Source organism: Trichosurus vulpecula, chromosome 7, assembly GCF_011100635.1.
Source record: "Trichosurus vulpecula isolate mTriVul1 chromosome 7, mTriVul1.pri, whole genome shotgun sequence".
Lineage (NCBI taxonomy): Eukaryota > Metazoa > Chordata > Mammalia > Diprotodontia > Phalangeridae > Trichosurus > Trichosurus vulpecula.
In genome coordinates this window covers 49,194,793-49,219,532 of record NC_050579.1, presented here as the reverse complement: position 1 = coordinate 49,219,532, position 24,740 = coordinate 49,194,793, and the positions used below count along the sequence as shown (strand labels likewise).

Sequence of the window (24,740 nt, the reverse complement as noted above, 5' to 3'; positions counted from 1 at the left end):
GAGAAAGTGGTGGTACTCTCAGCAAGGGAAGCTGGGAGGAAGAGCAGGTTTGGAGGGAAGGATGAGTTTGGTTTTGGAAACATTGAGTTTAAGATGTCTATCCAGTTAAAGCTGTCTAATAGGCAGTTAGAGATGTTGGACTGGAGGTCAGCAGAGAGGCAGGGCTGGATAAGTAGATAGGAAAATCATCAGCATAGAGATGATAATTAGATCCAGAGGAGCTCCTCTTGCCACCTGACTCAGTATTTTGTCTCTCCCCCACTTCCCTATGCAAGATCTCCTACCCTTCCTTTTGCTCTCTTCTGTGCATTAAAAATGCTTCAACGACTTTTAAATTTCCTTTCTTTTTCTTTTTCCAGTCAACCCTACTGAAACCTTCCTCTCCTTGCCACCTTCCACCAATAAAAAGAAAAAAAATACAATTTTATAACAAATATATATATAATAAAGCAAAATAAATTCCCACATTGGGTGTATCAAAAAATAAATGTCTCGTTCTTCACCCTAACTCTATCACCTCTCTGTCTAGAGGTAGGCAGCAAGTTTCATCATCCATCCTCTGGAATGTAGTTAGTCATGGCACTGGTCAGAATCCTTAAGTCTTCCAAAGTTATTTTTCTTTGAAAATGTTGTTATTGTATGAATTGTTCTCTTGCCACGTTTCTCTGCTACTATCCAAAGGCAGGGGTTTAAGCATACCCATATTTTGGTGGCAGGAGAATGACAAAGACTCTGGAAGGAACCTGAGAAAAAGCAGCCACATAAGTAGTAAGAAAACTAGAAGAGAGCATTGTTACAGAAGCCCAAGTAAGGGAAGCATATCCAGGAGGAGAGGGCTGCCGAAGCAGTTGCTTACTGAATGCTTGTATTTAATCAAATTTGTTCAATTGAACTGAATTAGGTTGGCCAGCAATGGCAAATACTGCAGGAAGGTCAAGGAGGGTGGGGACCAGAAAGATCTGCTGAATTTGGCAATAAGAAAGTCATTAGCTATGCATGACCTTGGGGAAAAAAGTATTGGTAGGGAAGTCAGATTGCAAAAGGTTGAGGAGTGGGTGGTGAGGAAATGCAGTCACAGAAGTGAAATACCCTTTCGAAAAGTTTGGGAGTGAATGGATGAGGGAGGGAGGGTGACAACTTGAAAGAACTGCAGAGTCAAAGGAAGGTTTTTCTTTGTCTTAATGAGAACCAAACAGGTTTGTTTGTAGAAGGTGAGGAGCCGGTACAAAGAAGGTGATTGATGGAACAAGGTTAGAAGAAATGGAAGATGAGATCAGGAGGAAGAAGAATGCTTCCCTCTGAGAAAGGAGAGAAAGAAGATACAAGAGCCAATGAGATTTTCTCAAAGTATACTTTTGGCTACATCAAACCACTCCTCAGTAACTTCCACCGGCTTTCCATTTCATCCAGTGTCAAATATAGTCCTTTGTTTCATATTTAAAGCTCTTCACAAATTGGTCCCTTCCTACTTTTCCAGTTTTCATTCTACTCCCCTTCACAAACTACAACTCAATTCAGTGATTCAGTCATGCCTTCCCACATGTTGGTCCTCTAATGTGGCACTCCCATCTCCCAAAGTCTTTATAACTTTCTACTGCCTGTTCCCCATACCAGAAGTACTCTCCCTCCCAATTTTGGAATATGAGAATCCTGGCTTCCTTTAAGACTCAGCTCATGCCCCAGCTAAAGTGAGGCTGATGACCTTGCACGGTCCTTCTCACTTGAATCCAATTCACTCGCATGTCACAGCATCACCTCCCCGATGGTCCTCGTCGAGTCTCTAGGAACTCTTGTCCCATTCCCCTCAGCTATTAATGCCATCCCCTCCTCCAGCCACTCTGTATTTATCTTCCATGTTCTAATCTATATTTCCTCCAGTAGAACTGTCCTTCTTGAGGACAGATTCTTTTTGCCCTTTTTTTTCTTTTGTATCCCCATTGTTTAGTAAGGGCTTAATAAATGCTGGTGATTAATTGATTGACGTGGGACAAAGTTATTGTTGGAGCATGGTTAAGAGAGATAAGCAGACAGCAATGATACTCCTTGGGTTCCTAGAACATCTAGGAACCATAAAGCTTAGCACCTAGATAGCAAGAATAGCTGGTTGAGAGGAGCCTCACTAGATGCTTCTTCAGGTTACATGAACTCTCCCACCCTATTTCAGTGGCCTAGCTGTATCCAGCCTGGTGGCTTGGTTGTCTTTCCTCAACTGAACTTGTCTTTACAAGTTGATTTGAGAGTTCTCTTCATGTTGTTTTGTGAAACTCGCCCTTGTGTGAAAAATGCTAAGACTGGAGGAGTCTTAGAAGGAACTCAAATCCTTTTCTATCCATGTCATCAGTAAATTAGGACTCGGGAGAGGAGAAAAAGAAGGGGAAGGTGAGGACTTTAGGACTGGAGAAAATGGCTATGCTTTGTAACTGGCACTGTGCGGAATCTGATAGAAAGCTGATCAGAGATGAATAAAAGGATTGCCTTGCTGCTAGGAGGGATACTGATGTTCAAATCACTTAGACACTAACTGGCAAGCCACAGTGACTTTTCTGCTCCTCAGATTCCTCATCCGTAAAAGGAGGGGGTCGGATTCTAGGTCAGCAAAGCTTTTAATCCATGATCCCAATTTAGGTTGGCACTAATTTGTGTGTAGTCCACTGTAAGATTTTGTGATTTATTCCATAAGTTTAAGCAATCATAAAGCATTTATCAAGCAAACCCTCACTGTATGATAAGCACCATGCTAAGGGCTTGAGAATACAAAGAAAGGGGAAAAAATACAATAATCTCAACTCTCAAAGAGTTAACATTCTAATGAGGGAGACAGCATGTAAGTAAATGGGTGAATATATGTATATGTATACTTGTATATGTGCATATATACATACAAACATACATACACACTCTAAGTGAGTAGGAGAATGCTCCAGAGAAACAGGACAGTTTCTCAGGTCCCGAGGTTCTGTGATTCATTCAGCAGCCATCCATGCCTACTCACTTCCCCCCACCCCTTTCTTTAGAAGGCACTCCCTTCTTTCTTGGTTTCTAACATTCTGAAACGGTAGTAGGTCTATTTTTAGGGGTGAGACATGTAGGGGCCACCACAGACAGGCACAGAAGGTCCCTCAGGATTCCAAGCCATCAGCACCCTCAGCATACTTGAAAACAGCGAAGATAGGAATGTCAGAGGGTAGGAGAAGGAGCAACAATCAGGCCTGTTAGTCATAGAAAGGTGAGGAACCAGAAGATTCCCAAGATTGATTCCTTTAGAGTAGATTAATCCCACAAGTACATTGCTTTTACATTTTTCATGACAGCTCTGCCCCGCTCCTAAAGCAGGATTTCTGCGTTTTTAGTAGAAAATAAAATATTACAAATCTAGAAATCGAGCCCAAAAAATAACACTCAAATACCAAACACCCCATCTTCCAGTCCCTTAGGAAAGAAAGAAAAGGATCCTTCCAGCACACCGCGACAAGCCCCGCAACTTGACTCCCCCAAAGGCTGCGTGGATCATCAGCAGGGAAGAGTGCAGGTAGCGGTGTAGGGCTGAGGCAGCCACGACCGTCCGCGCGTGCCGTAGAGGCGCGGGTTGACGCAGGGCTGCTGCGCTGGGCTTGGGAGGCTTGCGCGGACTGTCCCTGCGGGAAAGGGAGATGCGGGAGTGTGGGGGGCTGCGGGCAGGAAGTCCCTGGGAACTACAAATTGAGGCATGCTGGGAGCATTCCCACGCCCCTCCCAGGAAATGTCCTTTGTCCAGCCGAACAGGAAGCCCCAGTAAGGAGTCAGCCCGCGGCGGCCGCTGCAGCCGCTGCACTAGGGCAGGAGCTCTGCCACCCGTGCAGCTGCGGGGCACTGGCTGCTCAGCCTCGCCTTTTCTTCCTTCTCTTCGTGTCCTCCTTCTCCTTCTCCTCCCTCCGCCGCCTCCGCTCAGGTAAGCGCCGCACGCTCCCCCGCGCCGCGGTAGCCCATGAACTTGCAACTCCGGGTGGGCACCGCAGCAATCCCAGTGGGGAGGGGGCGCGCGGAGCCTCCCGGCTGCAGAGTGGGGAGGCGGGGTTGGGCTGGGCTGGGTTGGGGGCGGCGAGCCCCAGAGAGATGGGGGGGGCACCGTGCTGCGGACCACCGGAGGGGGCATCCGAGACCCTTGGAAGAACGGAGCCTGGGGAGGAGCTTGGAAAGCAAGGTGAAGGGCTTTGTGTGCGCGTAGCTCTAGTTGGGGACTGGCTGCGCTGCCCTTGTCTCACCTCCAGCCGGGCCGAGGACGGCTCTAGGGGTGAGGGCACCTGGTGAGGGGAAGGTGGCTGCATTGCGGGGTCCTCTCCGTCCCACCCTACCAGCGCGCTTCCCTTTGCCCCACTGTGATGTTTCGATCGCCGCCTGTGTATCTGTCTTCTTGCTTTTCATTGTGTTCTCAGCGCTTAGCCCGGTACCTGGCACACGGGAGGCGCTTAATGTATGCTAGTTGATTGCCTGGGAGAACCGTACTGCGGGCACAGGAGCCCGGACTGGGACGCGGTGGAGAGGGATGGGGGCAGGGGCACCTACGCATTTCTCTATTCCAGGTGGGCCCCTTCCCTCTCTGGGAGTGGAGCGTGAACCCTAGGGGCAGAGTTGGGATCTTCACCTTGGGAAGCAGCTGGCTTTGGGGTTTGGGGAGTTGGGAACTATGTGGGGAGACAAGTGAGTGATGAATGTCTCCTATGTGCCCCGGGAGGATGAAGGAGGATGGGCGCAGCGACAGAGTAAGCATTTTGCACGGACTTGACCATAATTTAATCTTCCAACCCCTTTCTGCCCAAGCGTTTATATTATCCCCCTTTTTGGAACTCTGCAGTTTTTCTTAAAATGATTCTCTCTAATCGGACACTGTTTTTTTTTTTTAATTATTGGTTTCGTGATCTTAATTTGAAAAAAAAGAAGTCAGGTGATTTTTGAAGATTGTTTTGGGAGTGGGGAGGAAGAGGAGAGAATCTTTAAAGCCCTAGATTGGTTCTCTTCCATTTTTCACTCCCATCTTCATCGATGTCCCTGATAGAAAGATAAAAGGTTCCACACTGTGGTCTGCTGTGGGAAAACAAAGGTGCCCGTTTGACTTCTTTTGGATGGACCAAATGACTCTGAGTTGAAAATAGATCCTAGGGAAATAAGCATTTTAGGCTTTTCTCCTCCTCTCTTTGCAGTGATGGAGTGGGTGGGGTGGAGGGCTATTTCTGTAGATGTGAAAGAGGATTGATTTCTTGGCTAATTTGGAGATCTACTATGAAAAAAAAATAAGACTTATTCCTGCATTGTAGGAAAAGGGAAGCAAAAGAGATAAGCAGAAATTCACTGGAGACAAAATCCAAAGCGAAAGGAACAACAGCCTTAGAGGTCTATGCACAAATGTAGAAGTATGAGTAATAAGCAAAATAACCTAGAGCCTAATGCAAGAAGGCAAAGAGGCTGAAAAGCTTGAGAATAGGGTTGGACTGGGTGTGTAGCTGGGGGAACTGAATGAAGGGCTTTGGATCAAGGAAGTAGGTTGATTACTGCCTAAGCTATATCATGTAAAATCAACAAGCAGCAAGTATTTATGAAGGGGTCATATACTATGTACCTGGCACTTTGCTAAGAGCTGGGAATACAAAGAAAGGCAAAAGATGGTCACTGCTCTCAAAGAACAATCTAATGAAAGAGATGATGTACCAACAACCGTATAGAAATAAGTATATATATATATATATCTCACATATATATACTATATACATATCCTATACATAGATAGATAGATAGATAGATAGATAGATAATCGACAGAGGGAAAGCCCTAGTTTTAAGATGGACCAGAAAAATCTTGTGGAAGATAGGATTTTAGCTGGGACTTGGAGGAAGTCAGGAGGTGGAAATGAGGAGGGAAGTGTTCCAGGCATGGGGGACAGCTGGAGAAAATGCCCAGAGTCTTAGTACAGTGTCTTGTGGGAGGAACCTCAAGGATGCCAGTGTCACTGGATCACAAAGAAGATGGCGGCTGGGATGATGTGTAAGAAGATTGGGAATGTAGGAGGAGGCCAGATGTGAAAGACTTTAAATGCCTTTTGTTCCTGGAGATAATAGGAAATTTACTGAAATTTATTGAGTGAGGGAGAAAGCTGGATAGGATCTTAGAGATTCTAGAGGCCCTGAAGTCCACATGTGACCACAATACTTCTGTGCAATGGAACCAAAGTAAGATATAATTGGGAAATATTTAATAAAACAGATAAAATACAATAAAATATAGATAATATTAATATGAGGTTTTCTGAGTCATTATGCGGCCGGCAGGGATCCTTAGGTATGATTTTGTGGCCCTAGATACAGTTTGACAAAACTCCCTAATTTTCCCTTATAGATGAGAAATTGACCTCATGAGAGGTCAAGTATTCAATTGAGGTCACAGGTAATAAGTAATAGGGTCAGGATTTAAACTCTGGTCCTCTTATTCCCAGATATAACATTTTTTTCTTTTATCACCAACCTCCTTCATTTTACATGTGAGAAAATTGAACTCTTATCTCTACCTAAAATTGCTTCATTTACGCAGTTTATATCCTTCCGTGTGTGTACTTGCTCCCTGCAGTAAAGTTTTATTGAACTCAACACTGGTTTGAAAGTTTTCCAATGTCTTACAGATAGACTGTAAGCTTCCTGAGGGCAAGGATCACTTCTGCTTCTTAAATTCTAGATTTGTTCCTCCGGATTTACTGGGTGAGGGTAGGGGGTGGGGTAAGGAGTATGGGACTATCTTTCAAAAGCCTTTAGGTAGTAAGCAGTAGGGAACTAGCCAGCTGAGCTCTTGCTCTCTCTGTCTCTCTCTCTCTCTCTCTCTCTCTCATTCCCACCTTCCCTCCAAACCTGGATAAATCACTAGGGCTTGTTTCTGGGGGGAGGGGAGGGGGAGATAAGGAGGTTGCCAGGACATCTTTATTTTCCGGCCCTTTTTTCTTGCCCTTAAGGGTCATCTAACTTTTCTGAGTTACTGGAATCCTCCTTCCTCCAGCCCCTTCCCCTCCCCCCACCCCAATAATAGTTAACGTCCTTTGGTGTGGGGGAGGTGCCATGGTGGGAAAAGTCTGATCTGTCAACAGTTTTCAAATCTCTACCAAGTTTGTCATCTGAACGATTCTATGGGTCTAGTTAGATGGGAAGATAATCACTTCCTTTCTCGAGCTTGGGTTATTTTTAGCAACAAGTGAGGGACTTCTGTTTCCCCCAACGCCCCCTCACTCTAGCTGGTTGTTGGATGAGAAACTGTACTGGCCCTTTGTAACTGTAAGGGGTGGGCAGCTGTCAGGAAACAGAAAGTAGTAGTTGGCCTTAAATCCTTGGGATTGGGAGTGAGGGACATGATGAGGCTGGAAAAAAGCAGATGGTTCAGTTAAACACTGATGACAACCCTAGATACTGTATGGCTAAAGTGGGTAGGATTCCATCCTTCCCACCATTTCCCTCCTCCCCATTTAAAAAAAAATGTGTTTTTTAAGAATCTAAACATTTGCCTAATTACAAGTATCCATTTAAGGGAAAGGGAATAAACCCTGGCAAGAGAAGGCTGGTTGGATTGACAAGTTCAAGTGAAGTCTTATTCTCTCCCCCTCCTCCTCCCTGTTGCTAGGTGCCCTGCTCCAGGAAATTCCTTGTTCTATGTTTTGTGTTTAATTGTTTATGTAGATGTTACTTCTTCCCTCCTGTAGAATATAAGCTCTCTGAGGTTGGGGACCATTTCATTGGCTTCCCATCCTTGGCCAATTTTGGTCAACTTTGCTGATCAGATCCAGTGCAAAGTGGGACTTGAAAGTTAAGTCATAAATTTAGAGGTTGCTAGGGTGGTAAAGTTAATATCTTACTGATACTGGAGTCAGGAAGACCTGAATATGAAATGAATTCTGTCTTACATGCTGACTAGCTGTGTGACCCTGGGCAAGTCACTTAATCTCTCTTGGTCTCAGGAATAATAGCACTTGCCCGAAAGGGTCCTGAAGCTCAATTTTTAAATTACTGGATCACCTGTAGAGTTTTTGCTTTTAATTTGCATCCTAATTATTTGCACAGTGTTTAAATGCTTTTTGATTGATTGTTGAGAGGCTTTTTAGACCTTGTAACTCTTGGGTTAGTTTTTATCCGAACTGGGTAAGACCCGCATCTCCCCTTGTTTTGCAAATGACTGAAGCCCTGGCAACAGAGTAGCTTCCACTGGTCACAGAAGTGTTTGAGCTGTGATTTGAACTTGGCTTCTTCGTCTCCACACTGGCCAGTCCTTCTACACTGAGAGGAAAACCAGCTATTTGTCTTCCTCTTCCCACTCCTTGACCTTTCATTGTGTCAGAGCCAGAAAACCAACCCTGTGATGATCCCAAGAAGAAGGCAATTTGGTGACTGTGTTCTCGATGCTGGCCATTAGCATGCTTTAGTCAAGTCACATAACTGAAGCTCATCTTTGCTCATCTGTAAAAGGAAGAGAGAGGACTAAATGACCCTCAAAGTTTTTTTTTTTTAGTTCTGCAATAATGTGGCTGAGAATTGGGAGGTGGGTAAAAATGCCTTCCTAATGAGAATAGACTGGGTAAACTTTTAGCATGGTGTTGGAATGTCAGTGAGGACTCTCAGAAATACGAGGTGTCTGATAGGAACCCTGGCTTCTCAATGTTCATAACTCAACCTAGCACACCGTGAGTATTTAAGAAGTATGAATCAATGGAACGGGCAATAATAATAAACATCCAGGCAGTGCAAACCATTAATCTGTTCCCTGGTATCTCATGCAGCTCACCCAAAGATGCCAGTGGAGGTGAGCCTGAAGGGGTCTGAATGTTTTCTTGATGTGGAATCTAGTTTTGTCTTCATTTCACTTCTGTCTACCCGGCTTTCAAAACAGGTCAGTTAGTGCCTTCTGGAAATCAGCCGGGAAGAATCTGCCATGGTTTATTCTCTTGACTAATATGATCAAGGAGCTTTAATGGAAAGTTTCTGTAGCTAGGCAAGGCTTTCAAGTAGGAACCATGTAGTTTCCACATACTGCAATTAAATTTTCCTGCCACTATCTATTCCAGGAAGGGTCTCTTTGAATTGTGCCTGACTGGAAGGAGGAGAGGGTTTTCTCTGACTCTTCAAATGTGGGGGGTTTTAAACAACAGGGGTGGGGAGAAGGCTGGGGGGAGGGGTGGGGGAAGCATCACATTGGTTTTTCCATGAGCAAACTAGCGAGAAAGACGGCATCTCTGGCTTTTGTCCAGACTTTAATTGCGGTCATATGTCATGGCAGAGGGCTATTAGGGAATGGTACGGAGATCTGTGCTTGCCCTGGATCTTCAATCAGTCAATCATCAAACACGTATTGATTACCTTGTGCATGCCTGGGCTGGGGATACAAATGCAAGGAAAGAAATGGGCTGTATAAGAACTGTGCTTTAAAGAGCTTACTTCTTCTCCCAGTTGCTATAGATCATGGCTGGCCCCGCAGCCCCAACTGCCCTTGTCTAAGGCAGCATAACTCTGAACAGTGCAGACCTTTGGAAGGGATGTGAAGGTATTGTGTGAGTGCCTGCTCGTAGGACAGCAAGTATTTCTTGAGCCCCTGAATTACAGGAAAGGGGGTGGGTGGATGGATGGATGGCTGCTAATGTTACCCAGGGTTTTCAGATACCCTTACGGCATAGATTCTGTTTTTACTGGTGATGAGGCAGGCCCTAGGTATCTCTCCAACAATTCTATCTATACACATAGTCTTCTGGAAGTTTCTGCTGAATCGCATGAAGGCATATAGAACAAAAACCATTCTTTCTGTGACTCTTAAGTAGAGTGCTCTTCCATATTCAGGTATTGGGGATGATTTAAGGAAGTCTAGAGGTGGGGAGGAATGAGTAAAAGAAAAAAGACAAATTGCCCTTTGTGCATCACTTTTACTGTGACTATTAGCTTGCATGAATTTAAAAGCATAATTTTCATTTTCTCATAGTCTATCACAGTGCCTAAATGTTATTTGTATGTAGTACCAAATTGTTTTAAGAATCAGTATATAATCTCAGTCCAGCAGGGAATGTTAATTCTCATTCCCACCCTTGATTAAAGTTGGGGCCATATCAGTTATTTAGAATGGCATTCGGTCAGAGAAGTTTATAGCATTTTAAAAATCATACAAGTAGGGAAGAGGAGGCAGAGAAAGAAGAGTTTTAAAAAATAATTTATGTGTATGATTTTTTGATAGAGAAGTGAAGGGAAAGTTCGTTTAATGGAAACGCAGATGAATCTCTAAATCTAAAGCATTTGATGAATAGACTTGAAAAATTCAGTAACTGTTTTTGAGGGGGAGAGCCAGTTAAAATTAACTAACACATTAATATTTAAACATTAGTGAACTTAGTTTTTTTTTGTCAGATGGAAAGTGCTTTTCCTTTTTTTAGAAATTAGTTGTATTCCATTAAATATTACCAATTAGATGTAAAAAGAAATTCTTAACATTTTTAAAAATTTTTAGTTCTAAATTTTCTCCTACCTGTCTCCCCCTCCTTGAGAAGGCAAGCAATTTGATATCAGTTACACATATAAAGTCATGTGAAACATATTTCCATATTAACCACGTTGCAAAAGAAAACACAAGCAAAACAAAACAATAAAAATCAAGTTTGTTTTTTTTTAAAGTATGCTTCCATCTATGTTCAGAATTCCTCAGAGAGAACTCTGAAGGTGGATAGCATTTTTCATCATGGGTCTTTTGGAATTGTCTTGATCAGAGTAGCTAAGTCTTTCACAGTTGATCATCCTTACAGTATTGCTGTTACTGTGTACACTTTTCTCCTGGTTTTGTTCACTTCACGTTGCATGACTTCAGACATATCTTCCCACGTTTTTCTGAAATTATCTCTGGTTGTCATTTCTTTTAGCACCACAGTATTCCATCACAATCATATACCACAACTTGTCCAACCATTCCCCAATTGATGGGCATCCCCTTAGTTTCCAGTTCTTTGCCACCACACACAAAAAAGCTGCTATTAGAAATATTTTTGTACAAATAGGTTCTTTTCTCTTTTCTTTGATCTCTATGGGATATAGACCTAGTAACTATATTTCTGGGTCAAAAAGTATGCAGTTTTATAGCCCTTTGGGCATAGTTCCAGATTGTTCTGTAGAATGACTAGATTGGCTCACAAGTCTACCAACAGTGCTTTAGTGTCCCAATTTTCTCACATCCCCTTCAGCTTTTGTCATCTTCCTTTTCAGTGATGTTAGCCAATCTGACAGGTTGGAGGTGGTATCTCAGAGTTGTTTTAATTTGCATTTTTCTAATCATGTTATTTAGAGCATTTCTCTATGTAATATTGATAGCTTTGATTTCTTCTGAAAACTGTTCATATTCTTTGACCATTTATCAGCTGGGGAATGGCTCTTAATTTGTAATTTTGACTCCTGTCCCTATATATTTGAGAAATGAGGCCTTTGTCAGAGAAACTTGTTGCAAATTTTTTTTTAGTTTCCTATCTTCCTTCTGATTTTGGCTGCATTAGTTTTGTTTGTGCGGAAGCTTTTTTTTTCATGTAATCGCAATTACCTATTTTACTTATAATAATCCTCTTTATCTCTTGTTTGGTCAAAATTCTTCCCTTGTACATCTGACAAGTACGATTTTCCCATGGTCCCCTAATTTGCTTATGACATCATCCCATACATCTAAATCCTTTATTCATTTTAACCTTATCTAGGTTTTGGTCTGTGCCCAGTTTCTGCCAAACTGCTTTACAGTTTTCCCAGCGATTTTTGTAAAATGTTGAGTTCTTACCCTGAAAGTTTGGATTTATCAAACACTGTATTCTTTTGTTTACTTGTGTCAGTCGCGTCTGACTATGACCCCATTTGGGGTTTTCTTGGCCAAGATACTGGAGTAGTTTGCCATTTTCTTCTCCAGCTCATTTGGCAGATGAGGAAACTGAGGTAAATAAGAGTTAAGCGACTTGCCCAGGGTCACACAACACAGCTGTTTAGTGTCTGAGGCCCTGTTTGAACTGGTTTTCCTGACTCCAAGCAGGATACTGTATCCACTGCACCACACCTAGCTGCCCTAACACTACATTACTATGGTCATTTACTGCTATGTATTGTGTACCTAATCTATTCCACTGATTTCACCACTTTATTTCTTAGCTAATATTAGATTGTTTTGATGATTACTTCTTTGAAATCTAGAAGTGGTAGGCAGCCTTCTTTAACATTTTTTTAATTGATTCCCTTGATGTTCTTGACCTTTTGTTCTTCCAGATAAAATTTGTTACTGTTTTTTCTAGCTTTATAAAATAATTCTTTGGTAGTTTGATTGGTATGGCACTGGATCAGTAAATTAGGTAGAATTGTCATTTTAATTCTATTAGCCCAACCTCTCCAAGAGCAATTAATACTTCAATCGTTTAGATCTGTCTTTATTTGTGTGAAAAACATTTTGTAATTGTGTTCAGTAATCCCTGGGGGGGTTTTTTTGTTTGTTTTTTGGGAAGTTCAGCTCCTAAGTATTTTATATTGTCCACAGTTACTTTAAATGGAATTTCTCTTTCTGTCTCTTGCTGTTGCATTTTGTTTGTAGTATATAGAAAAGCTGGTGATTTACATGGATCTATTTCATGTCCTGCAACTTTGCTGAAGTTATTAATTATTTCAACTAGTTTTTTAGTTGATTCTGTTAGGGTTCTCTAAGTATACATACTATTATATCACCTGCAAAGGGTGATAGTTTTGTTTCTTCGTTGTTTATTCTAATACCTTCTGTGTCTTTTCCTTCTCTTATCACTATAGCTAGCATTTCTGGTACAGTATTGAATAATAGTGGTGATAATGGGCATCCTTGCTTCACTCCTGATTTTATTGGGAAGGCTTCAATTTTTCCCCGGTTACAGATGTTTGCATTTGGCTTCAGATAGCTACTACTTATCATTTTAAGAAAGGCTCCATTGATTCCTATGCATTCTAGTATTTTGTCTAAGGCTTTTTCTGAATCTGTTGATATAATCATGATTTTTGTTATTGATATGTGCAGTTATGCTGATAGTTTTCCTGATATTGAACCATTCCTGTAGGTATAAATCCCACTTGATCATAGTTCTATGACCTTTCTGATATATTGCTGTAATCTCCTTGCTAGTATTTTATTTAAAATTTTTGTATCAGTAATCATTAAGGAAATTGGTCTGTGGTTTTCTTTTTCTGTTTTTGTTCTCACTGGTTTAAGTATCAAAACCACATAAAAGGAATTTGGTAGGTCTCCTTTACCTATTTTTTTCAAATAGTTTATATAGTTTTGGGATTAACTGGTCTTAAATGTTTCATAGAATTTACTTGTGAATCCATCTGATCCTCGAGATTTTTTCTTAAGGAGATCATTAGTGGCTTGACCAGTTTCTTTTTCTAAGATAGGGTTATTTGAATATTCTATTTCTTTTTCTGTTAATATGGGAAGCTTATATTTCTGTAAATATTCATTGATTTCACTTAGGTTGTCAATTTTACTGACATATAATTGGGCAGAATAACTCCTAATAATTGTTTTAATTTCATCTTCATTAGTGGTATATTCACATTCACCCTTTTCATTTTTTATACTAGTAATTTGGTTTTCTTTTTTCTTTTCTTAAATCAAATTAACCAGTGGTCTTTATCTATTGTATTGGGTTTTCCCCCCATAAAACCAATTCCTAGTTTTTGAACTTAGACTGTTAATACTGTTTTCTCTATCTCATTTCAGCAAATGATTATTACATAGCTATATTAATATAGCATTGTGTGCTAGGCTCTGAGTGAATGAAAAACATTTGTTAAGCGCTTACCAGGTCCCAAGTACTATACTTTTCCTTAAGGAGTTTACATTATAATAGTGGGAGATAACACATAGTGGAGTAGTGGTCTGAGAAATCTTGGGGATGGTAACCAAGCCATAGAGGAACTGATTGGTAAGCCTTTTCCCGTAGCACTGATGGCATTGATTTGCGATATGTAGAAGGGAGAGATGACAAAAAGATGCCAAGAGTGGGTGGCATGTGAAAAGAGCTAGAGGAACAACGGTAAGTCGGCCTCCAGCTTTTGCTTGAAAACTTCCAGGAGGGGGGACCCTGCCACTTACTAAAGTAACCCATTCCATTTTTGGATAGCTCTGCTGGTTAGGAAACCTCTCCTTACATCGAGCTGAAATCTGCCATTTTTGCAAACTTCTACACATTGTTAATAGTTGTGTCCTTTGGAGCCAAGCAGAAAGTTAATTCCTCTCCCATGGAACAATCTTTAAATGCTTGAAGACACCTATAAGAGTCACCTTTCTCCTCCCCAGCCCACCAGCCTCCTCACAGGCCAAGTCTTCTGTGGATTAAATATCCTGGTTTCTAAAGAAAATCCCAATATGGCATGACTTGAAGGTTCTTCACAATCCTGGTTGCATGATCAATAGCTTGTCAATGTCCTTCCTAAGACATAGTGCTTGTTATTAATCATTATTTCAGATTTGTTCAGATGGGCCATTAATCAGACTATCCCTTCCCTTAGTCCTGTATCCTGTGCCTCTCCTAATGCGCCCTGAGTTTGCATTGGCATTCTTTGCTGCCATGTTGCATTGTTGACTTATGGAGCATGCTGTTGACTAAACTTCCTATGGCTCTTTTAAGATGAATTTCTATCTAGCCAAATCTGTTAACTATGTATTTCTGAAGTTTTTGTAGAACTTCACAGTAATTCCTATTTTATCTAATTATATTTAATCCCATATTCAGTTTTGTCAGATATTTCAGAATCCTGACTTGTCATCTGCTGTATTATCTGTCCTTTGTAGATTTCTGCCCTATGCTCATTTGATGATCATTCATTCTTCTTAAGCCTTTAAAAAATCATTAGTCAGATTAATTAATTAATTAATTTTGCTTTGTGGCAAGGCAATTGGGGTTAAGTGACTTGTCCAAGGTCACACAGCTAGTAAGTATGTCAAGTGTCTGAGGCCGAGATTTGAACTCAGGTCCTCCTGACTCCGGGGCCGGTGCTCTACTCACTGCGCCACCTAGCTACCCCGGTCAGATTTTTAACCTAGGAATGAGTACAGATCCCTGGGATACTTTGATGGAGACCTTATTCCAAGTTGACATTGAACATTAGCGGACCAGCTACTCGTTGAATGGACTCAACCAATCAGTCAACAACTATTTATTAAACACATTCTATCTGCTAGGCAGTAGGAATGCAAGTACAAAGAAGGAATTTCTGCTAGCAACAATCTTACATTCTAACGGGCAAAGACACCAAGAGTCCACCTAACGTACTGTGATCTAACCCATATTTCTCCATACTTTCCAAAAGAATAGCATGGGAGACTTTGCCAAAATCTAAACAAACCATATTTCCAGCATCCCTCTTATTTGCTAGTTTAGTCATCTTCTCCAAAAAGGAAATGAGGTTAGCCTGGCATGACCTGCTCTCAATTAAGCCATGCCGACTCTTTGTAACCACTGTTTCCTTTTCTAGATGGTCACTTCCGCTTAATAATACATTTTAGAATTTTGACAGGACTCAGTCAAACTCACTTCCCTATAGTTGGGAAGTTCCCTTCCGGGTTTTAGAAAATTGAGTGATACTCTCCTTTCTCCAGTTCTGTGGTAATGGTCCCATTCTCCACAAGCTTTCAGAAATCCCCGGGAGCACTTGCTTTCAATGCCCCTAGGCTGTGTGTAGTTCATCAGAGCCAAAGAATTTGAACTTAGCGAGAACAGCCAGGGGCTTTCTTACTATTTTCTTATTTATTTAGGTATCAGCTCCCTGCTGGCCATTTTTATTGCAGGTTGTCCAGCTTAAAGATCATTCTCTTTGGAATACAACACAAGCAGATTAAGACTTGAGCTGTTCTGCCTTCCCAGCAGTAACATTGTCCCATCCACTTGGAGCAACTGCTCCATCTTTTCTTAGATGTTCCTTTTGTCTACAATATAACTAAATTTATTATATAGCATAACATATTTAATTAAAATATTGTGTATTTCAAGAAGGATCGAAAGATGCCTCCATTGTCCATCTCTGTAAAGGAAAAGATTGTTCTGTGACAATCACAGGGGGATCTCTCTCCTAACCCCAGTCCTCTTAATTGACTGATTGATTAATCATCTGGAAGATGGTCCCCTGTGGGAGAGTCACTGTGGCTTCAGAAAGGACCAAAGAATAGTCAGCGTGATGTTTGCTGCCCAACAACTCCAGGAGATATGCCGAGAGCAGAATAGCCAGGGGTGAGTCAGAAGAAATCTTGAAGGACCATCTCATGCAAGCAAGAGTTTTTGTCGTGGGGGAGGGTGGAGGTGCCTGATAGCTAACTACCAACCCATAGAGCCTTTCCTCTATTCATTATCTCTCATTTATCCTGTATGGCTTGTACATAGTTGTTTGCATGTTTTCTACTCCATTAGATTGTGAGCTCTTTAAATTCAAAGATGGTCTTAAATCTTTCTTTGTATCACCAGCACTTAGGACAGAGCCTGACCCATAGTAAATGCTTTATTGACTGACTGACTGATTGACAATGTCACTGAGCATTCGTGGGAACAAGCAACATATTGTATCCTTCCCCAGGAGAATATAGTTCCCCTCAGGGCAGGAATGCTTTGGGTTTTTGGCTTTGTATTCCTGGTTCCTCAAAAAACAGATTCTTTTCAAATGTTTGTTGTATTGAATTAACATATACGCTTTTAAGGATTTTTTTTTTGGAGGGGGTCCTTTTTCATAAAGAAAAGGGTTTTTATTGAAAGGAAAGGTTAACTTTTGGTGGCCAAGTGTTCTGCTGCTATGTAGTAGGTTAGTGCTTAATAAATATTTGACTGGCTGTTAAAATCAGAACCTAACAGGAACTGGAAATCTCTCCAGATACAGCTTGGAGAGGCTTTCACAGGTACTTGGCCTCAAGCGCAAAGTCTCCCTTGTATAATGAATCACTATGGTGGGCTGAATAAGTGAAATCAAGGTAGTAGGAAAATGGATCCTCAGATTTGATTTTGCAGCCAAGAATACTTTCCTAGTGGCTTGTGTTTGTTGTCTTGGAAAGTGGACTGACCTAGGTATCGGGGGAGTTCTAGTCTCTAGTCTGCGAAGTCCATTAATCTCACGTACATTAAGCTGCTTCTGTGTGCAAGGCCCTGGGTTAGATATCAGGGAGGGGCACGGGTATAGATAGAACTGGTTCCATGCTCAAGAAGCTTACGGTCTGATGGGAACATTCAACATGTGACATGTGCACAAATAACTAGTATACAAGAGAGAATGTGCTAAGTGACACAAGGAATTTAAAGAGGGAGAGATTACCAAGCAGCTCTGTGACCTTGGACAGATAAATCACTTAGCTTCTTTCTAGGCTGTAAAGCTGAAACTTTCTCTAAAAGGCTCCTATAATTCTATGCAATTCTGTGATTTTCATTTTCCAAGCTATAGTCCTAATTTTCAGAAACTTCTTCAGATTCTGGGTAGTGGGTGGCAATTTAGCTCTAGAACGTGACCTCTTTCTCCCCTCCTGTCTACTCCCCCAAAATGAGGGAGACAGAAAAGAGGACACCTGACTTATACACGTGTGTGTGTGTGTGTGTGTGTGTGTGTGTATCAGTGCTGATGTTGGTCCTGAGCATCCTGCACAAGAAATCTTTTTTTTAATTTATATTTTATTATTTATTTAATATTTTTAGTTTTCAGCATTGATTTCCACAAGATTCTGAATTACAAATTTTCTACCCTCCACCCCACTCCAAGATGGCATATATTCTGATTACCACATTTCCCAGTCAGCCCTCCCTTCTGTCACCCCACTACCCCCCAACCCCTTTTCCCTTTCTTTCTTGTAGGGCAAAATAGATTTGTATGCCCCATTACCTATATATCTTATTTCCTAGTTGCATGCAAAAACAACTTTTTTTTTTTTAATATCTGCTTCTAAAACTTTGAGTTCCAAATTCTCTCCCCTCTTCCCTTCCCACCCACCCTCCCGAAGAAGGCAAGCAATTCAACATAGGTCACGCATGTATCATTATGCAAAACCTTTCCACGATACTAATGTTGTGAAAGACTAACTGCATTTTGCTTCCTCCTATCCTGTCCCCCATCATTCAGTTTTTTCCCTTGACCCTGTCCCTTTTCGAAAGTGTTTGCTTTTGATTATCTCCTTCCCCTATCTGCCCTCCCTTCTGTCATCCCCCCTTTTTTATCCCCTTCCTCCTTCTTTCCTGTGGGGTAAGATACCCAACTGAGTGTGTATGTTATTCCCTCCTCAAGTCAAATCTGGTGAGAGCAAGATTCACTTATTACCCCTCACCTCCCCCTCTTCCCTTCCAACAGAACTGCTTTTTCTTGCCACTTTTATGTGAGATAATTTACCCCATTCTATCTCTCGCTTTCTCCCTCTCTCAATATATTCCTCTCTCATCCCTTAATTTGATTTTACTTTTTTACATGTCATCCCTTCATATTCAACTCACCCTGTGCCCTTGTCCATATATATATATATGTATGTATGTATATTCCCTTCAGCTACCCTAATACTGAGGTCTCATCAATTACACACATCATCTTTCCATGTAGGAATGTAAACAAAACAGTTCAACTTTAGCAAGTCCCTTATGATTTCTCTTTCTTGTTTACCTTTTCATGCTCCTCTTAGTTCTTGTGTTTGAAAGTCAGATTTTCTATTGAGCTCTAGTCTTTTCACTGAGAAAGCTTGGAATCCCTCTTTTATTGAAAGTCCATATTTTGCCTTGGGGAATGATACTCAGTTTTGCTGGGTAGGTGATTCTTGGTTTTAATCCTAGCTCCATTGACCTCCGGAATATGATATTCCAAGCCCTTTGATCCCTTAATGTAGAAGCTGCTAGATCTTGTATTATTCTGATTGTGTTTCCACAATACTCAAATTGTTTCTTTCTGGGTGCTTTCAGTATTTTCTCCTTAACCTAGAAACTCTGGGATTTGGCTATACTATTCCTAGGAGTTTTCTTTTTGGGATCTTTTTCAGATCTGGCTCTAGAATATCAGGGCAGTTCTCCTTGATAATTTCTTGAAAGATGAAGTCTAGGCTCTTTTTTTGATCATGGCTTTCAGGTAGTCCAATAATTTTTAAATTATCCCTCCTGGATCTATTCTCCAGGTCAGTGGTTTCTCCAATGAGACATTTCGCATTGTCTTCCATTTTTCATTCCTGTTTTATAATATCTTGTTTTCTCATAAAGTCAGTAGCTTCCACTTGCTCCAGTCTAATTTTTAATGTGGTATTTTCTTCAGTGGTCTTTTAGTCCTCCTTTTCCATTTGGCTAATTCTGCCTTTCAAGGCATTCTTCTCCTCATTGGCAAAATTTTTGGAGCTCTTTTGACATTTGGGTTAGTCTATTTTTTAAGGTGTTATTTTCTTCATTATTTTTGGGGGTCTCCTTTAGTAAGTCATTGACTTGTTTTTCATGGTTTTCTTGCATTACTCTCATTTCTCTGCCCAATTTTTCCTCTACTTCTCTAACTTGCTTTTCTAAATCCTTTTTGAGCTCTTTCATGGCCTGAGACCAGTTCATATTTTTCTTGGAGGCTTTTGATGTAAGCTCTTTGACTTTGTTGACTGCTTTTGGCTGTATGTTTTGGTCTTCTTTGTCACCAAAGAAAGATTCCCAAGTCCGAATCTGAATCTGAGACTGTTTTCACTGCCTGTTCATGTTCCCAGACAACTACTTGACGCTTGAGCTTTTTGTCAGGATATGACTGCTTGTAGAGTAGAGAGTACTTTGTCCCAAGGTTGAGGGGCTGTACTGCTGTTTTCAGAGCTACTTCTACATAACAAGCTCTTCCACCCCAGCGCTCCTTCTCCCCCAAGAACCACCAACCAGGATTGCAGCCCAGATCCAGGCAGGGCAAAGCAGGCTTTGCACTCCCGCTCTAATCTGCCCCTTAATTCCTCCCACCAGGTGGGCCTGGGGCTGGAAGCAACTGCAGCTATAGCTCTGGAAGCAGCCTCTGAGCTGCACCCCTTAATTCCTCCCACCAGGTGGGTCTGGGGCTGGAAGCAACTGCAGCTGTAGCTCTGGAAGCAGCCTCTGAGCTGCACCACTGGCCGTGGCTGACCACAAACTCCTTTCACTCTGTCCAAGCAGTTTTTCCCACTAACCTTCCCTGTTGTCTTTGGCGTTTGTAGGTTGAGAAGTCTGGTAACTGCCACAACTCACTGATTCAGGGTGCTACGCCTGTTCCGCCCAGCTCCCGGGTCTGGCTGGTCCTGGTGCGGCCCATGCTGGGCTGTGCTGCACTCCGCTCCCAGCTCCATGTGATAGACCCTTCCCAGAGACCATCCAGGCTGTGCTGGGCTGGAGCCCTGCTTCCCTTTGCTATTTCATGGGTTCTGCAGCACTAGAATTTGTTCAGAGCCATTTTTTATAGGTGTTTGGAGGCACCTGGGGGAGAGCTTTCACAAGTCCCTGCTTTCCAGCTGCCATCTTGGCCCTGCCCCCACAAGAAATCTTTAGAAAAAGGATGATCTGAAGTTTCACCAAGTAAAATTAATGAACTCAAGTGGATATATTTGGTATAAGGAATTCTCACCAGGAAACTAGAATGTCTCCACATTGAAAGAGGAGAATAATAATTCTTCATGTCCATGGTGCTCTATGATTTACAAAGCATTTTTGACCAGTACCCCACAAGAAAAAAAGTATCTTTTTTTAACGACAAAAGAATGGGGGCGGGGGGTCCCTGAGATGTTACATGACTTTTCTCTGCACTACATTCCCTTTCCTGCTCCTGGGACTTTTCAGAGCCATTTCTAGAATCGATTCATCAAGAAGCATTTAAGCGCTTACCGAACATCTGGCAAGGTTCTGAAAGACGGGAAAGGAGAAGAGGGTGGAAACAATGTTTGCCTGCTCTCAGGGAGCTCTCATTTTAATGGGGAAAACAACATGTTAGTAACTATGTGTCTGAAAGATACATACAGAGGGGAAGTGGTCTCAGAAGGGCAGGCACTAGCTCAGTGCCTGTTTGTCCTGGAATCCCTAGATTCCTTAAAGACAACCCAGTTCGAAGGTCATTTCCTACAAAGGGAATTTCCTAATTCCTCCAGTTTTTGATGCTCTTTATTCCCCCACATTTTTTGGTGGTGTCAATCTCTACTCTCACTCCCAATAAAATATAAACTCTGTGATGACAGGGAAAGACTATTTTGTGTTTGTGTTTGTATCTACAGAGCCTGGCGCATAGTAAGGGATTACGTAAATGTTAGTCGTCATCATCATCATTGTTATTATTATTCTGGGTCTCTTGGCTTGTAAGTGGTCTTTCTGCTCTCCCATACTGCCTCTCGTCATCTCCTGAACAAAACAGTGAACTCAAACTATGAAATAGAGATGATAACCCCTTGCAGGGTTTTTAGGAGAATAAAAGGAGGTGATATTTGTAAAGCACTTAGTGCAGTGTCTCATATGTAGCTGGCATTATATAAATGAGTGTTCACCTCTCCCCAAACTAAGAGGTGAGTTCTTTCCACCACTGACTTGCTGTGTGCCCCTGGATAACACACTGAACGTGTATCAGTCTCTTGGTTTAACTGTAAAATGAGGAATGGTACCATCTTCTCATCGCCTTGGATAGAGTTTTGTATGAATGAGATTGTCAATAGCTTGAGCTCCTCTGAAAGAGGCTCTATATATGTAGAGAGAAAATTGATAAAAATTGATAGAGAAAATTGATTAGAGTTGGTGAACTTGGGGTTGTTCTTTACATGGAAATTACATTGTCACAGATCACCACAGCAATTAATTCCCATACTGTCCTCTCTTCCACCTCACCCACTTTCCATTGATTGAGGATGTCATTTTAGGGGGTGACTTGTTAGTAATGTGCTATATTGGGCTCTTGCATCAGTGTGTTAGTTTGATTGTGCCAGAAACACAGCATTTTACGCTATGGAAATGCTGTTGCTAAAGGACCTCCAGTTTTAATTAATTTCCTCTTGGTTTTTTGAAAGCATCCTATTTCCTTGCTTTTTTGGAAACAGAACAAACAAGCTTTTTTTAAAAAAAAAAATTTCATTTCTGATTAAAAATGCTGTTGCTTTTCATATTTTTTTAAAATGGCTTGGCTCTTCACAGACTTCCTTTCCTATCCCCCAATACCTATCCCACCCCCAAATTCATGTTGACTGTTGTTATCTTTATGTACTTTACTTAGTGTCTTTGGTGTCCAAGTGGATATTCCAAAAGCAAAGGTGCTTCCTCCCCTCCCCTTTGGGGAAAATCACTGAATTTTTTTTTTTATTTTTGGTACATAATTTTTAAAAAGCCAGTCCACCTTAACGTATCTGGAGAACATTACTACCAAATGGTCATAAGAATCATAGGGCCAAAAGGGGTCTTGGAGATAATTCAACATAGTGTTGGTTGGTTGTCTGGTTGTTGTCCTTTGTTCTGGAAGAGGACCAAGACAACATCACTATGTTGGGGTCAAGCTACAGTGTGTCTGACTGGTTGATCAGTCCAGTAGAAGCTCAGAAGGCTCTACCACCGGTTGGGCACAAATACTCATGAACATTTGGAGTGGAGATGTCTCTGTGTGTCTCTTGTTTCTTTTGAGCTGTTGTGATTCTGCTTTGCTTATAGAGCAGCACAGTGCTTTCTTTGATCCAGCACACCATGCTGAGCCGTCAGTCCTTTGTTGGTGTCTCCCACATCACCATCACGCAGTTAATTCCAAAGTTCTTCAGAGACATTGAGAGTGTCCTTGTACTGCTTCTTCTGACCACCATGTGAACACCCACCTTGTGCGAGTTCTCCATAAAATAATCTTTTAGGCAAATGTACGTTTGGCATTCAGACAACGTAGCCAGGCTATTGGAATTGTGCTCTCTGCGGTAGAGTTTGAATGCCTGGCTGTTTAGTTTGAGAAAGGACCTCAGGTCCAGTACTGTATCCTGCTGGGTGATCTTCAAAATCTTCCTAAGATGAGTCAAATGGAATTGATTCCACTTCCTGGCATGACACTGGTATCAGTGAGGTCAGCACAAGGGCTCTGTACACCTTCAATTTGGTAGGCAATCGAATGCTCTTCTCTCTGGCAATACTTGAATCAACCTCATCCCTGGAAAGTATACTGCCAAAGTAAGCGAACTTATCCACAGCATTGGAAATTTCTCCAGTGGTCCATGTATGGATGATGTGGCTGGGGGAGAATCTGTGTTTTCTTGGTGTTAATCGTTAGGCCAAAATTAGCACAGGCAGCAGAGAACCGATCTATACTTTGTCACACCTTGGCTTCAGAGGTTGCATTGAGCGCACAATTATAGGCAAACAAGAAAATCATACACCAGCTCTCTCTCCACTTTAGTCTTGGCTTATAGCCTTACATTACAACATGGTGTAACCATTTGTCCAAGGACCCAAATAAAGCAAAATGTCAGTCATCCGATCAAAAAGGACATAATAATAATAGATAATTTACATAGCACTTACTGTATGCCATGAGGTTAACCTGGCATGACTATCTTGCATCTATGTTAGGTTGCCTGTGTCACGGCCACAGCATTTTCCACCTAGAAGTGCTGTCACTAAGAGGAGGCTGAGTAAAGCTCTCCATTCCTAGTCATTTTCACCAGATCTGTTTGCCATTTCTACTACATTACGCTGTATTAATAACCCAATAAAAGTTAAAAATGAAATTGAATGGAAATCCTCATTTTGAGCTGAGAAAGTCTGGAAATGAGGCTTCAGAGAGATCATCAGGACCAGCCCACCTCATTTTACAGATGAGGGAAACTCAGTCCCGGAGAGGCATGATTTTGCCCAAATTCACATACCTTGTTATCCTCAGTCCAGAACTTAATGATAATACAAGAAAATCCAGGAATTGGGAGACAGCTATAATTTTTACAATTATAGCTCTCTGCCTATGACAAAGCTGTCTGTACAAAGGGATCACTTACCTATTGCTGGAATGCATTGGGCTGGAACATATCTGCCATTCTTCTCCAGCAAAGCTCTGTGGTTATTTTAAGCAGGGAATTGGAAGAGCATTTTCTCTAGTTGAAGGTACAGTGAGGAAGCTAGGGCTGCTGAATACATACTTTGCAGATCTTCTTCTCTGAAAAAAATCTAGTTGTATACATATTTCTACCCTCTCCTTGATGGTGGTCCTTTTCCTCTCTTCCCTCCCTGGCTAATAAAAGTTGTCTTTGGAAGCCAGTTATTCCAGTGGAAATCTGATCACAGAATCTTTCAGACTAAGAAAAGACTTCTGAGGTCGCCTGGTCCTGTCTGGCAGCTTTGACAAGATTGATTCCCAGATTATTTCAAAACAAGGTGGTTTATTAAGTTTATCCAAGGGGGTCTCCTTGGTAACAACTTTATGGGGGCCTTGAATTTTCTGTTGTAATCTAAGTTTAAGCAGTTAGCTCTGGTGGAAAGAATTTCATTCAGGCAGATCTGGATTCAGATGCTGTCCCCATGATGTTCTTCGCTGTGTGACCTTGGGAAAATCACTTAATCATTCAGGGTCTCAGTTTCCCCATCTGTAAAATGTGGTCGATGATATTATAATACATATAATAATATAACCTCCCAGAGCTGTTTGGAAGATCAGACAAGGTAAAGTTATATGATTTTGCAGACCTTAAAGTCAGCTTTTATTATCCATATGTCTCTCAAAAGCCTAGTGTAATTCCTTGGGTGACTTGTTGTTACTGTTTTTAAAGGTACTGTAGAGTATTGAAATTATGAGAAA

General features: G+C 41.6%; 1 protein-coding gene across 2 annotated transcripts in view; it reads left to right on the top strand.

Moving 5' to 3' along the window:
- Window positions 1-3,658: 3,658 nt before the first annotated feature.
- Window positions 3,659-24,740, top strand: part of ZNF697 (zinc finger protein 697) — a 45,343-nt gene continuing 24,261 nt past the window's right edge. The window contains exon 1 of one of the 2 annotated variants that reach the window (XM_036765825.1): window positions 3,659-3,928. The gene's annotated coding sequence lies outside the window, so the exon portion shown is untranslated. The remainder of the gene's footprint in view (window positions 3,929-24,740) is intronic. The other variant, XM_036765826.1, reaches the window with a different exon arrangement.